General features: G+C 41.1%; 1 pseudogene; it reads left to right on the forward strand.

The window, feature by feature from the left end:
• The first annotated feature begins 523 nt into the window (after positions 1-523).
• On the forward strand, positions 524-2181 carry LOC132658906 (zinc finger protein 280A-like; annotated as a pseudogene).
• Positions 2182-15683: the final 13502 nt, after the last annotated feature.

The raw sequence follows: 15683 nt of genomic DNA on the forward strand, positions 1-15683 counted from the left end.
TTCACATTCACCACAGAGCTTAGCAACCTCAGCATACAATTTTTTCTCTTTTTCTATCAAATTGAGACCTTCAATCTTTTCACTTATTGGCTGCACTGAATGGATTCTCTTTGGCATATCTAAAAGGCCAGCATCATTCCAGTTATTATTAGGGGCAATTATTGAGTAAAATAAGTGTGACTTGGTCACAAGCCCTGTGACATCTCAACCGTCATGGTGGTAAGTGAATGACAAATGGGTTGGATGTGCAGGACTAAAGAACAATTAACATTCTGAGCAGGAGGAAGCAGGATGGTGTGACATTCCAATCACATTACTCAGAATGGCATGCAATTTAAAACTTATGAGGTATTTATTTCTGGAATTTTCCATTTAATATTTTTGGTGAAAACTGAGTGCTGAAACCACAGAGAGTGACACCTGAGATCAGAGGGGATGATCTTGTCCTGTGTTTGCCTTTAGGTGGGTGAAAAAAAAAGAACACTAGAAGAAGGGGCTACTTGAAGCCAAAAGTGATTGTAAAATGGCCCATCTCTTCCCATGTGAGGAAGCACAAGCACCACCACAACCCCAGAAAAAGACCAGAGGGTCCAAATCCGGAGATGAGGACAATGACAATGCTGAGGGCATCTTTGTTGGAGTGGAGCACATCAATGAGGATGCTAAAACCCTTTTTCCCAGAGTGATTTCAAGTTCAAAGCCACTCATTTCTAACATTTTGAATAGAGTGACCATGGACTCATCTTCAAGAAGAAAGAAGGGCCATGTGAGTCCAGACCCCTCCTGTATGTTACAACCTGCAATTCTCAGGACCCCAGTATCAGAGCCAGTGTTAGTCTGGTCCAGCTTCTCAGTCTGAATGGGGAGGAAGAGACACTCCTATTATTTTCAAGTCTTTGTCTAAACCTGATTATAAAATAAGCTCTCTGCAAGCCATGATTCAGAATTCAGAATTGCTGTCTCCATGGCCTCACTGTCTATCTGGAGCTGTTCTCTTATTAGGAGGCAAGGATGAAAGTCCTCTTAATTCAGAGATGCCCCACTTCAGATTTAAATTTTAACAATGAGAATCCCAAAAGGCCTAAATTCAGCAATGGAATCCCAGGGGGACTTGCCTCCACCATGGCCCCTCCAGGAATCTTTCCTACAAAGAACATGATTATGACCTTGGAAGATCTCCCCGCCTCACAGAGCCATGTTCATGATGGGGCATCATTTTCATGGACTCACACAAATGACCAGTCATGCTTCAGTCTTATGGATCCAGACAGAACATGTAGTTTGGATGGGCTGGAGAAAACAGACTTTTGGATTCTACCAAATTAGAGCAAGACTGTTGATCCTGTGAAGGGAGATCTGATCATTTTACTTGTTGACTTTTACTATGGACAGCATACAAGAGATGGGCAGCCAGAACAGAAGACTCACACAGCTTTTAAATGCCTCAGCTGCCTGAGTGTTCTAAAATATGTCAAGTTTATGACCCACCTGACCCAAGTTTGTGAACCGTCTGGAGCTTGAGAGGCAGAAGGGTGACAGCTGGGAAATCCACACTATCTGCCAGCACTGCCACCACCAGTTTCCCACCTCGTTCCAGCTGCAGTGTCACACGGAAAGTGTCCACGCTTCCTGGGAGCCCTCCACACTCTGTAATATCTGTGAATTGTCCTTCAAAACAGATCAGGTTCTCTTACAGCACATGAAGGACAGTCACAAACCTGGTAAAATGCCCTATGTCTGCCGTGTTTGCAATTACAGATTGTCAACCTTTGCCAATGTAGAGGCGTATTTTAGAACATGGCATGGGAATGTGAGCAATTTGTTTGTCTGTTTTGCCTCAAAATTTTCAAACAGGTGACATCCTTTGTAAATCATGCTTGGAGGACCTGGAACAGGAGGGTCTTTCCATGTTGCAAGTGCTGGCTACAAAGTTTGAACATGAAGGAAAAGACAGAGCACTAAACCAAGAATGATCAGTCATTCAAACAGCCAGAGCACTTGCGAGGGTTGCCTCCTGAAACAGAAATCATGATCTGAACTACACCTCAGCTGGGACTGAGAGAGACAGCATCCATCATTGTGAGGAACACTGACTCCCAAGTGCCACCCAGAAAATCTACAAAGAAGACTGACTACAAACACGAAATATTCCAGACGTGTTGCAGCAAGGGATTTGGCTAAAAATTGTGTTCTGCCTACCTCCAGAAATTCGAAAAAGCCTCATGGATGTTCAGCCAGCTGTACATAAAGATCCTGCCTGGCTTTTGTTTTTCAGTTGCTCAGTCATGTCTGAGTTCCCATGACCCTATGAACTTCAGTATGCCAGGCTTCCCTGTCCATCACCATCTCCTGAAGCTTGCTCAAACTCATTACATTGGGTTGCTGAAGCCATCCAACCAGCTTGTTGTGTGCCATCACTTCTGCTCCTGCCTTCAATATTTCCCAGGATCAGGTTTTGTTTTGTTTTGTTTTGTTTTCAAATGAGTTGACTCTTCCCATCAGGTGGCCAAAGTATTGGAGCTTAGCATCCATTCTTCCACTGAATATTCAGGGTTGATTTCCCTTAGGATTTACTGGTTGGATCTCCCTGCAGTCCAAGGGACTCTCAACAATCTTCATTCTCCAGCACCACAGTTGGAAAAGATCATTTCTCAGCATGCAGCCTTCTTTATGGTCCAGCTCTTCCATTTGTATCTGACTGTTGAGAAAACCATAGCTTTTTCTTTATGGACATTTGTTGGCAAAGTAATGTCTCTGTCTTTTAATACGCTGTCTAGGTTTGTCACAGCTTTTCTTCCAAGGAGTGAGTGTCTTTTAATTTCACGCCCTCAGTAACCATCCACAGTTATTTTGGAGAGCAAGAAAATAAAGTCTGGCTTTACTGTAACAGAAATTGTACTTGCTTCATCTCACTATCATCAAGTAGCTTTGAAATCTCCATGTTCCTTAATGGCTACTCTCTGCTCCCCAAAGTAATCAGTTCTCTGACCTCTAGCACCAGGGATTAATTTTTCTTTGTTTCAAACTTTAAATAAATATAATCATACAATAGAGTTTCTGTTCCCCTGGACTTGGTTTTCTTTTAAATAAGTGAGATGCATTTTCATTGTATGTAGCTGTGGAACATTCTTCTTCTTCTTCTTTTTTTTTCTGGGTAGAATTCCCTTGGATGAATGGGCATAGTCTTATATGTCCATTTTACTCTGCCTGAAATTTGACTCTCTTATTTTGCCTTTCTGAATAATCTTCCTTTGAACCTGTGTTTGTCTTTCATACTAATTTATCTAGGATAGCTGTATCTGTATGTCTAGATATGAGATTTTCTGATAATGCATGTGGTAGTGGTTTTGTTACTAAGTGGTATTTGACTCTTGCAACCCCATAAGCTCTATCCTACCAGGCTCCATTGTCCTTGGGATTTCCCAGGCAAGAATACCACAATAGGTTGGCATTTCCTTCTCCAGACGATTTTCCTGACCCAGGGTTCAAACCTGGGTCTCCTGCATTGTAGACGGATTTGTTACTGACTGAGCTTATTTAACTTATATATAGAGTTCAGTTCAGATCAGTCGAGTCGCTCAGTCATGTCCGACTCTCTACGATCCCATGAACCGCAGCACGCCAGGCCTCCCTGTCCATCACCAACTCCTGGAGTTCACTCAGGCTCACATCCATCGAGTCAGTGATGCCATCCAGCCATCTCATCCTCTGTCATCCCCTTCTCCTCCTGTCACCAATCCCTCCCAGCATCAGAGTCTTTTCCAATGAGTCAATTCTTTGCATGAGGTGACCAAAGTACTGGAGTTTCAGCCTTAGCACCATTCCTTCCAAAGAAATCCCAGAGCTGATCTCCTTCAGAATGGACTGGTTGGATCTAATGACACTAGGACCACAGTCTCGTCCAACTCAATGAAACTCAGCCATGCCTGCGGGAAACCCAAGATGGGCGGGTCATGGTGGAGAGGTCTGACACAATGTTGTCCACTGGAGAAGGAAATGGCAAACCACTTCAGTATTCTTGCCTTGAGAACCCCATGAAAAATATGCAGAGTACATCACGAGAAATGCTGGACTGGATGAAACACACGCCTGAATCAAGATTGCTGGGAGAAATATCAATAACCTCAGATACACAGATGGCAAAACCCATATAGCAGAAAGTGAAGAGGGACTAAAGAGCCTTCTTGATGAAAGTGAAAGAGGAAAGCTCAACGTTCAGAAAAAGATCATGAAATCCGGTCCCATCACTTCATGGGAAATAGATGGGGAAACAGTGGAAACAGTGTCAGACTTTATATGGGGGGGGGGAGGTGGGCTGCAAAATCACTGCAGATGGTGATTGCAGCCATGAAATTAAAAGACACTTACTCCTTGGAAGAAAAGTTATGACCAACGTAGATAGCATAGTTAAAAGCAGAGACATTACTTTGCCAACTAAGGTCCATCTAGTCAAGGCTATGTTTTTTTCCTGTTGTCATGTATGGTTGTGAGAGTTGGACTGTGAAGAAGGCTGAGCACTAAATAATTGATGCTTTTGAACTGTGGTGTTGGAGAAGCCTCTTGAGAGTCCTTTGGACTGCAAGGAGATCCAACCAGTCCATTTTGAAGGAGATCAGCCCTGGGATTTCTTTGGAAGGAATGATGCTAAATCTGAAATTCCAGTACTTTGGCCACCTCATGCGAAGAGTAGACTCATTGGAAAATACTTTGATGCTGGGGGTGAATGAGGCCAGGAAAAGAAGGGGACGACTGAGGATGAGATGGCTAGATGGCATCACTGACTCAATGGATGTGAGTTTGAGTGAACTAGAGTTGGTGATGGTAGGGAGGCCTGGCGTGCTGTGATTCATGGGGTTGCAAAGAGTTGGACACGACTGAGCAACTGAACTGAACTGAACTGAGCCATTCTAATATGCAGGTACAGTGAAATGCTTTTTCAAAATGATGAAAGCAATGTGTATTTCCACCAACACTATTGGCATTTCCATTTCTACCAGACACTTGGCACTGTCAGTCTGTTTCATTATATAACTGAGCAGGACCCTGCAGGGCTTTCCCAGGGACGGACCACCCACCCCCCAACCTGCCACCAATATACCCTGTTTCTTTCTGTTTTTTTTAAAAGCATTTTTTTTTTTAATGAAGGATAATTGCTTTACAGAATATTGTGGTTTTCTGTCAAACCTCTACATGATTCAGACATATCTATACATATGTCCCCTCCCCCCTTTTTCTTGCATTTAAATTCTGCTTTATTTATTTATTTTTTACTTTACAATACTGTATTGGTTTTGCCATACATCAGCATGAATCCACCACGGATATACAGAAGTTCCCACTCTTGAACCCCCCACCCATCTACCTCCCTATACCATACCTCTGAGTTATCCCAGTGCCTCAGCCCCAAGCATCCTGTACCCTGCATCAATCTGGACTGGCGATTCATTTCTTATATGATATTATACGTGTTTCAATGCCATTCTCCCAACTCATTCCACCCTCTCCCTCTCCCGCAGAGTCAAAAAGTCTGTTCTGTAAATCTGCATCTCTTTTGCTGTCTCACATACAGGGTCATCGTTATCATCTTTCTAAATTCCATATATATATGTGTTAGTATACTTTATTGGTGTTCTTCTTTCTGGCTTACTTCATTCTGTATAATCCAGCTCAGCTCTGTATAATCTGGCTCCAGCTTCATCCATCAAATTAGAACTGATTCAAATGTATACTTTTTAAAGGCTGAGTAATACTCCATTGTGTATATGTACCACTGCTTTCTTATCCATTCATCTGCTGATGGACATCTAGGTTGCTTCCATGTCCTGGCTATTATAAACAGTGCTGCGATGAACATTGGGATACATGTGTCTCTTTCAATTCTCATTTCCTTGGTATGTATGCCCAGCAGTGGAATTCTGGGTCATAAGGAAGTTCCATTTCCATTTTTTTAAGGAATCTCCACACTGTTCTGCAAAGTGGCTGTACTAGTTTGCATTCCTACCAACAGTGTAAGAGGGTTCACTTTTCTCCACACCCTCTCCAGCATTTATTGCTTGTAGACTTTTGGACCACAGCCATTCTGACTGGTGTGAAATGGTACCTCATTGTGGTCTTGATTTGCATTTCTCTGACAATGAGTGATGTTGAACATCTTTTCATGTGTTTATTAGCCATCTGTCTTCTTTGGAGAAATATCTATTTAGTTCCTTGGCCCATTGTTTTATTGGATCATGTATTTTTCTGGAATTGAGCTGCATGAGTTGCTTGTATATTTTTGAGATTAGTTGTTTGTCAGTTGCTTCATTTGTTATTATTTTCTCCCATTCTGAAGGCTGTCACACTCTACTATAAAGCCACAGTCATCAAGAGAGTATGGCACAAAGACAGAAATATAGATCAATGGGACAAAATAGAAAGCCCAGAGATAAATCCACACACCTATGGACACCTTATCTTTGACAAAGGAGGCAAGAATATACAATGGAGTAAAGACAACCTCTTTAACAAGTGGTGCTGGGAAACCTGGTCAACCATTTGGAAAGAATAAAACTAGAACACTTTCTGACACCACACACAAAAATAAACTCAAAATGGATTAAAGATCTAAATGTAAGACCGGAAAATATAGAACTCCTAGAGGAGAACATAAGAAAAACACTCTGACATAAATCACAGCAGGGTCCTCTATGACGCACCTCCCAGAATATTGGAAATAAAAGCAAAAATAAACAAATATGACCTAATTAAACTTAAAAGCTTCTGCCCAACAAATGAAACTATAACCAGGGTGAAAAGACAGGCTCCCGAATGGGAGAAAATGATAGCAAAGTAATGTCTCTGCTTTTTAATATGCCATTTAGGTTTGTCACAGCTTTTCTTCCAAAGAGCAAGCATCTTTTAATTTCGTGGCTGTACCCACCATCTGCAGTGATTTTGGAGCTCAAGAAAATAAAGTCTGTCACTGTTTCCATTGTATCCTCAGCTATTTGCCTTGAAGTGATGAGACCTTTGACTGTGTGGCCCACAACAAACTCTGGAAAATTCTTAAAGAGATGGAAATACTAGACCACCTGACCATACAGAGAAATCTGTATGCAGGTCAAGAAGCAACAGTTAGAACTGGACATGGAACAACAGACTGGTTCCAAATAGGAAAGGAATACATCAAAATAGTATATTGTATATTGCATGGGGATGATCCAGAGAGATGATATGGGGTGGGAGGTGGGAGGGGGATTCAGGATTGGGAGCTTGTATACACCTGTGGTGGATTCATATCAATGTTTGGCAAAACCAATACAGTATTGTAAAGTAAAATAAAGTAAAATATATATATATATATATAGTCACTCTGCTTATTTAACCTATATGCAGAGTACATCATGAAAAACACTGGGCTGGATGAAGCACAATCTGGAATCAAGATTTCTGGGAGAAATATCAACAACCTCAGATATGCAGATGCTGCTGCTAAGTCACTTCAGTTGTATTCGACTCTGTGCGACCCCATAGACGGCAGCCCACCAGGCTCCACCGTTCCTGGGATTCTCCCAGCAGGAACACTGGAGTGGGTTGCCACTTCCTTCTCCAGTGCATGAAGGTGAAAAGTCAAAGTGAAGTTGCTCAGTCGTATCCGACTCTTAGCGACCCCATGGACTGCAGCCTACCAGTCTCGTCCATCCATGGGATTTTCCAGGTAAGAGCACTGGAGTGGGGTGCCATTGCCTCCTCCGATATGCAGATGATGCCACCCTAATGACAGAAAACAAAGAGCCTCTTGATGAGGGCAAAAGAGGAGAGTGAAAAGGCTTGCTTAAAGCTTAACATTCAAAAAATGAAGATTGTGACATCTGGTCCCATCTCTTCATGGCAAACATGGAAAAAAAAAAAGTGAAAACAATAGGAGATCTTATTTTCATGGGCTCCAAAATCACTGTGGAGGGTCAATGTAGCCACAAAACTAAAATCAGCTTGCTCCTTGGAAGAAAAGCTATGACAAACCTAGACAGGATATAAAAAGCTGCTGACCAAAGTTCTTATAGTCAAAGCTATGGTGGCTCAGACAGTAAGGAATTCACTTGCAATGTGGGAAACCTGGTTTTAATAATGGGAAGGACATCCCTGTAGTCCAGTGTAAGACTCTGTGCTCCCAAATTAGGGAGTCCAAGTTCATTTCCTGGTAGGGATATTTGATCCCACATAGTGCAACTAAAAATGCCACATGTGACGATTAAAAATCCTGCATTCCACATGCTACAATGAAGACTGAAGAGCCCTTGTACTGCAGCTAAGGCCAAGCACAGCCAAGTAAATAAATGCATATTTGAAATAAAGAAAGAAAAAAGTATGAGAATTCCCTGTTGATTCAGCAGTTAGGACTTGATGCTTTCATTGCCAATGGCCAGGGTTCCACACCTGGTTGTGGAACTAAGATATCACAGGTTCCGTGGCATGGCCAAACAAAACCCTAGAAAGATTATTGAGGAGGAAATAACTCGGAAGGTTTGAAAACTAAGCAGTATAAGTGGAAACAGCCTGAGGCTAGAGTAAGGATTGCTAGGAATCCAAAGTAAAAAAGTGGAACCTCTGTATTTCACAAGCCTATTTAATGTTGTGGTTTAGGCTCCTCCTACTTCTGCTTCTGAAATTAAATAACTTGTAGCTCCTAAGAGAAATTGTTAGGAAAAAAAGAAAATTTTGAACCGAATGATATTGAAAATAGCAATTTTTTTGAAAGAGCTAAGGTAGTTTCATGTGTTACAGTGCATTACATTTGAAAAGAAGAAAGGTTAGCAAAACAATGATCTAAATCAGTGAGGTTCACGGAAGTTTCTGCAGCAATAGAAATTTAAAAAATCAGGAATTGAGTTGCATAAGTTGCTTGTATATTTTTCAGATTAGTTGTTTGTCAGTTGGTTCATTTTCTATAATTTTCTCCCATTCAGAAGGCTGTCTTTTCACTTTGCTTATATTTTCCTTGGTTGTGCAGAAGATTTTAATTTTAATTAGATCCCATTTGTTTATTTTTGCTTTTATTTCCAGAATTCTGGGGGGTGGATCACAGAGGATACTGCTGTGATTTATGTCGGAGACTGTTTTGCCTATATTCTCCTCTAGGAGTTTTATAGTTTCTGGTCTTACATTTAGATTTTTAGTCCATTTTGAGTTTATTTTTGTGTGTGGTGTTAGAAAGTAATCTAGTTTCATTCTTTTACAAGGGGTTGACCAGTTTTCCCAGCACCACTTCTTTTTTTTTTTTCCCCCCAGCACCACTTGTTAAAGAGATTGTCTTTGCTCCATTGTATATTCTCCTTTGTCAAAGATAAGGTGTACATATGTGTGTGGGTTTATCTCTGGGTTTTCTATTTTGTTCCAATGATCTATATTTCTGTCTTTGTGCCAGTACCATACTCTCTTGATGACTGTGGCTTTGATCCAGCAATCCCACTGCTGGGCATACACACCGAGGAAACCAGAATTGAAAGAGACACGTGTACCCCAATGTTCATCACAGCACTGTTTATAATAGCCAGGACATGGAAACAACCTAGATGTCCATCAGCAGATGAATGGATAAGAAAGCTGTGGTACATATACACAATGGAGTATTACTCAGCCTTTAAAAAGAGTACATTTGAATCAGTTCTAATGAGATGGATGAAGCTGGAGCCGATTATACAGAGTGAAGTAAGCCAGAAAGAAAAACACCAGTACAGTATACTAACACATATATATGGAATTTAGAAAGATGGCAATGATAACCCTGTATGCAAGACAGCAAAAGAGACACAGATGTGTAGAGAGGAATTTTGGACTCAGAGGGAGAGGGAGAGGGTGGGATAATTTGGGAGAATGGCACTGAAACATGTATCCTATCATGTAAGAAATGAATCGCCAGTCTATGTCTGATGCAGGGTGCAGCATGCTTGGGACTGGTGCACGGGGATGACCCAAAGAGATGTTATGAGGAGGGAGGTGGGAGGTGGTTCATGTTTGGGAACGCATGTACACCCATGGTGGATTCATGTCAATGTATGGCAAAACCAATACAGTATTGTAAAGTAAAATAAAGTAAAATTTAAAATAAAAAAATAAAAATCATTGCTACATGTATTCCTTAATAAGGACGATTGGCTTTTCTGAGAGGTGACCTGTTTATAGCTTTTATCTGATTTTTCAGATGGAGTGTTCATCTTGTAGGATTTTTTTTTTTTGGCCTTATTGTGAGCCTTCTGCCAGACCTATCCACCATAACCCACCTAATTGGGTGGCCCTACAGGGCATGGCTTAGCTTCATTGAGTTAGACAAGGCTGTGGTCCTAGTGTGATTAGATTGACTAGATTTCTGTGTTTATGGTTTCAGTATGTCTGCCCTCTGATGTGCTCTTGCAACACCTACCATTTTACTTGGGGTTCTCTTACCTTGGACATAGGGTATCTCTTCACGGCTGCTCCAGCAAAGTGCAGCCACTACTCCTTACCTTGGATGAGGGGTATCTTCTCACCACCACCTCTCCTGACCTTGAACGTGGAGTAGCTCCTCTAGGCATTCCTGTGCCTGCACAGCCACTGCTCCTTGGATGTTGGGTTTCTCATCTCGGCCACTGCCCCTGACCTCAGGCATCGGGTAGCTCCTTGTGTTCACTGCCCTACAGGGCATGGCTTAGTTTCATTGAGTTAGACAAGGCTGTGGTCCTAGTGTGATGAGATTGACTAGTTTTCTGTGATTATGGTTTCAGTATGTCTCCCCTCAGATGTGGGCTAGCTCCTCTTGGCCCCTCTATCAGAGCCCCTCTGTGACAGAATGTGGTCCACTGAAGGGAATGGCAAATCACTTCAGTATTCTTGCCTTGAGAACCCCATGAACAGTATGAAAAGGCAAAATGATAGGATACTGAAGGAGGAACTCCCCCAAGTCTGTAGGTGCCCAATATGCTACTGGAGATCAGTGGAAAAATAACTCCAGAAAGAATGAAGGGATGAAGTCAAAGCAAAAGAGAGAAGCAAGGTTCGATGCTGTAAAGAGCAATATTGCATAAGGACCTGGAATGTTAGGTCCAAGAACCAAGGCAAATTGGAAGTGGTCAAGCAGGAGTTGGCAAGAGTGAACATTGACATTTTAGGAATCAGCGAACTAAAATGGATTGGAATGAGTGGATTTAACTCAGGTGACCATTATATTTACTACTGTGGGGAAGAATCCCTTAGAAGAAATGGAGTAGCCATCACGGTCAACGAAAGAGTCCAAAATTCAGTAATTGGATGCAATCTCAAAAATGACAGAATGAACTCTGTTCATTTCCAAGGCAAACCATTCAGTGTCACAGTAATCCAAGTCTATGTCCCAACCAGTAACACTGAAGAAGCTGAAGTTAAACGGTTCTATGAAGAACTACAAGACCTTTTAGAACTAACACCCCCCAAAATATGTCCTTTTCATTATAGGGGACTAGAATGCAAAAGTAGGAAGTCAAGAAACACCTGGAATAACAGGCAAATTTGGCCTTTGAATATGGAATGAAGCAGGGCAAAAACTAATAGAGTTTTGCACAGAGAACGCACTGGTCATAGCAAACACCCTCTTCCAACCACACAAGAGAAGACTCTACACATGGATACCACCACACGGTCAACACCGCAATCAGATTGATTATAATATTTGCAGCCAAAGATAGAGAAGCTCTATACAGTCAGCAGAAATAAGACTGGGAGCTGGCTGTGGCTCAGAGCTTCTTATTACCAAATTCAGACTTCAATTGAAGAAAGTAGGGAAAACCACTACATCATTCAGGTATGCCCAAAATCAAATCCCTTATGATTATACAGTGGAAGTGAGAAATAGATTTAAGGGCCTAGATCTGATAGATACAGTGCCTGATGAACTATGGAATGAGGTTCATGACATTGTACAGGAGACAGGGATCAAGAGCATCCCCAGGGAAAAGAAAAGCAAGAAAGCAAAATGGCTGTCTGGGGAGGCGTTACAAATAGTTGTGAAAAGAAGAAACATGAAAAGCAAAGGAGAAAAGGAAAGACATAAACATCTGATTGCAGAGTTCCAAAGAATAGCAAGAAGAGATAAGATAGATTTCCTCAGTGATCAAAGCAAAGAAATACAGGAAACAACAGAATGGGAAAGACTGGAGATCTCTTCAAGAAAATTAGAGCTATCAAGGGAATATTTCATGCAAAGGTAGGCTCGATAAAGAACAGAAATGATATGGACCTAAGAGAAGCAGAAGAAATTAAGAAGAAATGGCAAGAATACACAGAAGAACTATACAAAAACATCTTCATGATCAAGATAAATATGATGGTGTGCTCACGCATCTAGAGCCAGACATCCTGGAATGTGAAGTCAAGTGGGCCTTAGAAAGCATCACCATGAACAAAGCTATTGGAGGTGATGGAATTCCAGTTGAGCTATTTCAAATCCTGGAAGATGATGCTGTAAAAGTGCTGGACTCAATATGCCGGCAAATTTGGAAAACTTAGCAGTGGCCACAGGACTGTAAAAGGTCAGTTTTCATTCCAATCCCAAAGAAAGGCAATGCCAAAGAATACTCAAACTACCATACTATTGCAATCTGTTCCCAAGCTAGTAAAGTAATGCTTAAAATTCTCCAAACCAGGCTTCAGCAATATGTGAACCATGAACTTCCTGATGTTCCAGCTGGTTTTAGAAAAGGCAGAGGAATCAGAGATCAAATAGCCAACATCCGGTGGATCATTGAAAAAGCAAAAGAGTTCCAGAAAAACATATATTTCTGCTTTATTGACTATGCCAAAGACTTTGACAGTGTGGATCACAATAAACTGTGGAAAATTCTGAAAGAGATGGGAATATCAAACCACCTGACTTTCCTCTTGAAAAACATATATGCAGGTTAGGAAGCAACAGTTTGAAGTGGACGTGGAACAACAAACTGGTCCCAAACAGGAAAAGGTGTACATCAAGGCTGTATACTGTCATGCTGCTTATTTAACTTCTATGTACAGTATATCAAGAGAAACTCTGGGTGGGAAGAAGCACAAGCTGGAATCAAGATTGCTGGGAGACATATCAATAACCTCAGGTATGCAGATAACACCCACTTTATGGAAGAAAGAGAAGAGGAATGAAAAATCCTCCTGATGAAAATGAAAGAGGAGAGTGAAAAAAATTTGCTTAAAGCTCAACATTTAGAAAACGAAGATCATGGCATCCGGTCCCATCAGTCCATGGGAAATAGAAGGGGAAACAGTGGAAACAGTGTCAGACTTTATTTTTGGGGGCTCCAAAATCACGGCAGATGATGACTGCAGCCATGAAAATAAAAGATGCTTACTCCTTGGAAGGAAAGTTATGACCAACATAGATAACATATTCAAAAGCAAAGAGATTACTTTGCCAACATAGGCCTGTCTAGTCAAGGCTATGCTTTTTCCGGTGGTCATGTATGGATGTGAGAGGTGGATTGCAAAGAAGGCTGAGCACTGAAGAACTGGTGCTTTTGAACTGTGGTGTTGGAGAAGATTCCTTAGAGTCCCTTGGACTGCAAGGAGATCCAACCAGTCCATTCTAAAGGAGATCAGCCCTGGGTGTTCTTTGGAAGGAATGATGCTAAAGTTGAAACTCCAGTACTTTGGCTACCTGATGAGAAGAGTTGACTCTTTGGAAAAGACTGTGATGCTGGGAGGGTTTAGGGGAAGGAGGAAAAGGGGACAACAGAGGATGAGATGGCCAGTTGATGTCACTGACTTCATGGACATGAGTTTGAGTGAACTCCGGGAGTTGGTGATGGACAGCGAGGCCTGGCATGCTGCCCTTCATGGGATCACAAAAAGTCAGACATGACTGAGTGACTGAACTGAACTGAACTGAACTGTGAGGCTTAATGTATCTTAGATCTTCAACCAGGGATCGAATATTTGCCCCCTGCAGTGGAAGCACAAAGCCCTAACCAGCAGATCACTAGAGAATTCTCAATGAAAATGTTTTCTATCTTGTCTAATATGCCACTTTGGAGATGTTAAAATGTAGCTAGTGTGAATGAGGTATTAAATCTTTGCATGTGCTCAGTCGCTTCAGTCCTTTCCAACTCTTTGTGTCCCCATGGACTATAGCCCTCCAGGCTCCTCTCTCCATGGGATTCTCCAGGCAATAATACTGAAGTGGGTTGCCATTTCCCTTTCCAGGGGTTCTTCCTGACCCAGGGATTGAATCCACATCTTTTAAATCTCCTGCATTGGCAGGCAGGTTCTTTACCACTAGCACCTCATGGGAAACATATTAAATCTTTACTTTTATTTAATTAATTAATTTAAAATTAAAAGATATAACTAGAAGAACAAGATCTCCTTATAAATGAGTTTCAATTAATTTGAATACTCAGAAATTTGTGTATCTCTTAAATATTTTCCTCAGGATGAGAGTCCATGCCCCTCCCTAAGTGTAGGCTGAGTTTAATGACTTGTTTCCAAAGAACAGAATATGTCAGGGGGAAGGAGATAAGTTTATAGCAGAGAACCTAGTGGTAAGTCATATTAATAGTATTAACCTTTGATGGGAAGTGACCAGAAAAATATATTGCCTTGGAGGTATAGTTCTAAAAATATATAAACTGCAGTGCAACCAGAAGAAATATATAAAACCTGTATTGAGAGTCATTCTGTAAAATACCTGTCCCTGAAGGACTCCTTAAAATTTTCAAAAGTCATGAAAAGCAAGGAAAGTTTAAGAAACTGCTATAGACCAAGTATAGATATAGTTTACTTATAGAGTAAGCTAAGGGAGGTATCTGTAGCTTTTCACTATATATCCTCATGCAGTTTGGTATCCTACATGGGACTATGACACTGGAAAAGAACATTTGTGGAAAAAGTGGCAAAATTTGAATAAAACTTGGAACTCAGTTAAAGATACCCTACTGAAAGATGCTGGAATAATTGAGAGGCTTAAAGGAGGTAATTTCACAGATATAATTTTAGACATTGCAACTATTTTCTCTACATCACATCCACTTCATTTTGACTTCACTGGAATGGAACTCTAAACTATGATATACTTAACTGAATGGAAATCTTCAAATACAAAATGGTCAATAATATTTAGACTGTGTGATTTGACCATAATGCAACAATGAGAAATTGACAAAGAAACATCTTTTAAAATGCCATTCATTTGGAAAATATCAATAACTGTATTAATACATAATATATATCTCCATGGAATTTTCAGGCCACTCTACTGGAGCAGATTGCCATTATTTTCTCCAGGTGATCTTCCTGACCCAGGATCAAACCTGGGCCTCTTGTGTCTCCTGCATTGGCTGGAAAGTTCTTTACCAGTTGAGTGACCAGGGAAGCCCATATAATATATATTTGTCTTAAGATAATATTAGGATATACTTGGAAGTGAACGATAATGCATATACTATTTAGCAAAAATTGTGGGGGCACAGTTAAATTTGTATGGGGAAACGATGGAAACAGTGACAGACTTTTTATTTTCTTGGGGTCCAAAATGATTGTGGATGGTGACTGCAGCCATTAAAAGATACCTGCTCCTTCGAAGAAAGCTATGAGAAACTTTGCATAAAAAGCAGAGACATTACTTTGCTGACAAAGTCTGTCTAGTCAAAGCTATGAGTCCCTTGGACAGCAAGGAGATCCAACCAGTCAATCCTAAGGGAAGTCAACTG

The sequence above is a fragment of the Ovis aries genome, chromosome Y (assembly GCF_016772045.2).
Source record: "Ovis aries strain OAR_USU_Benz2616 breed Rambouillet chromosome Y, ARS-UI_Ramb_v3.0, whole genome shotgun sequence".
NCBI lineage: Eukaryota > Metazoa > Chordata > Mammalia > Artiodactyla > Bovidae > Ovis > Ovis aries.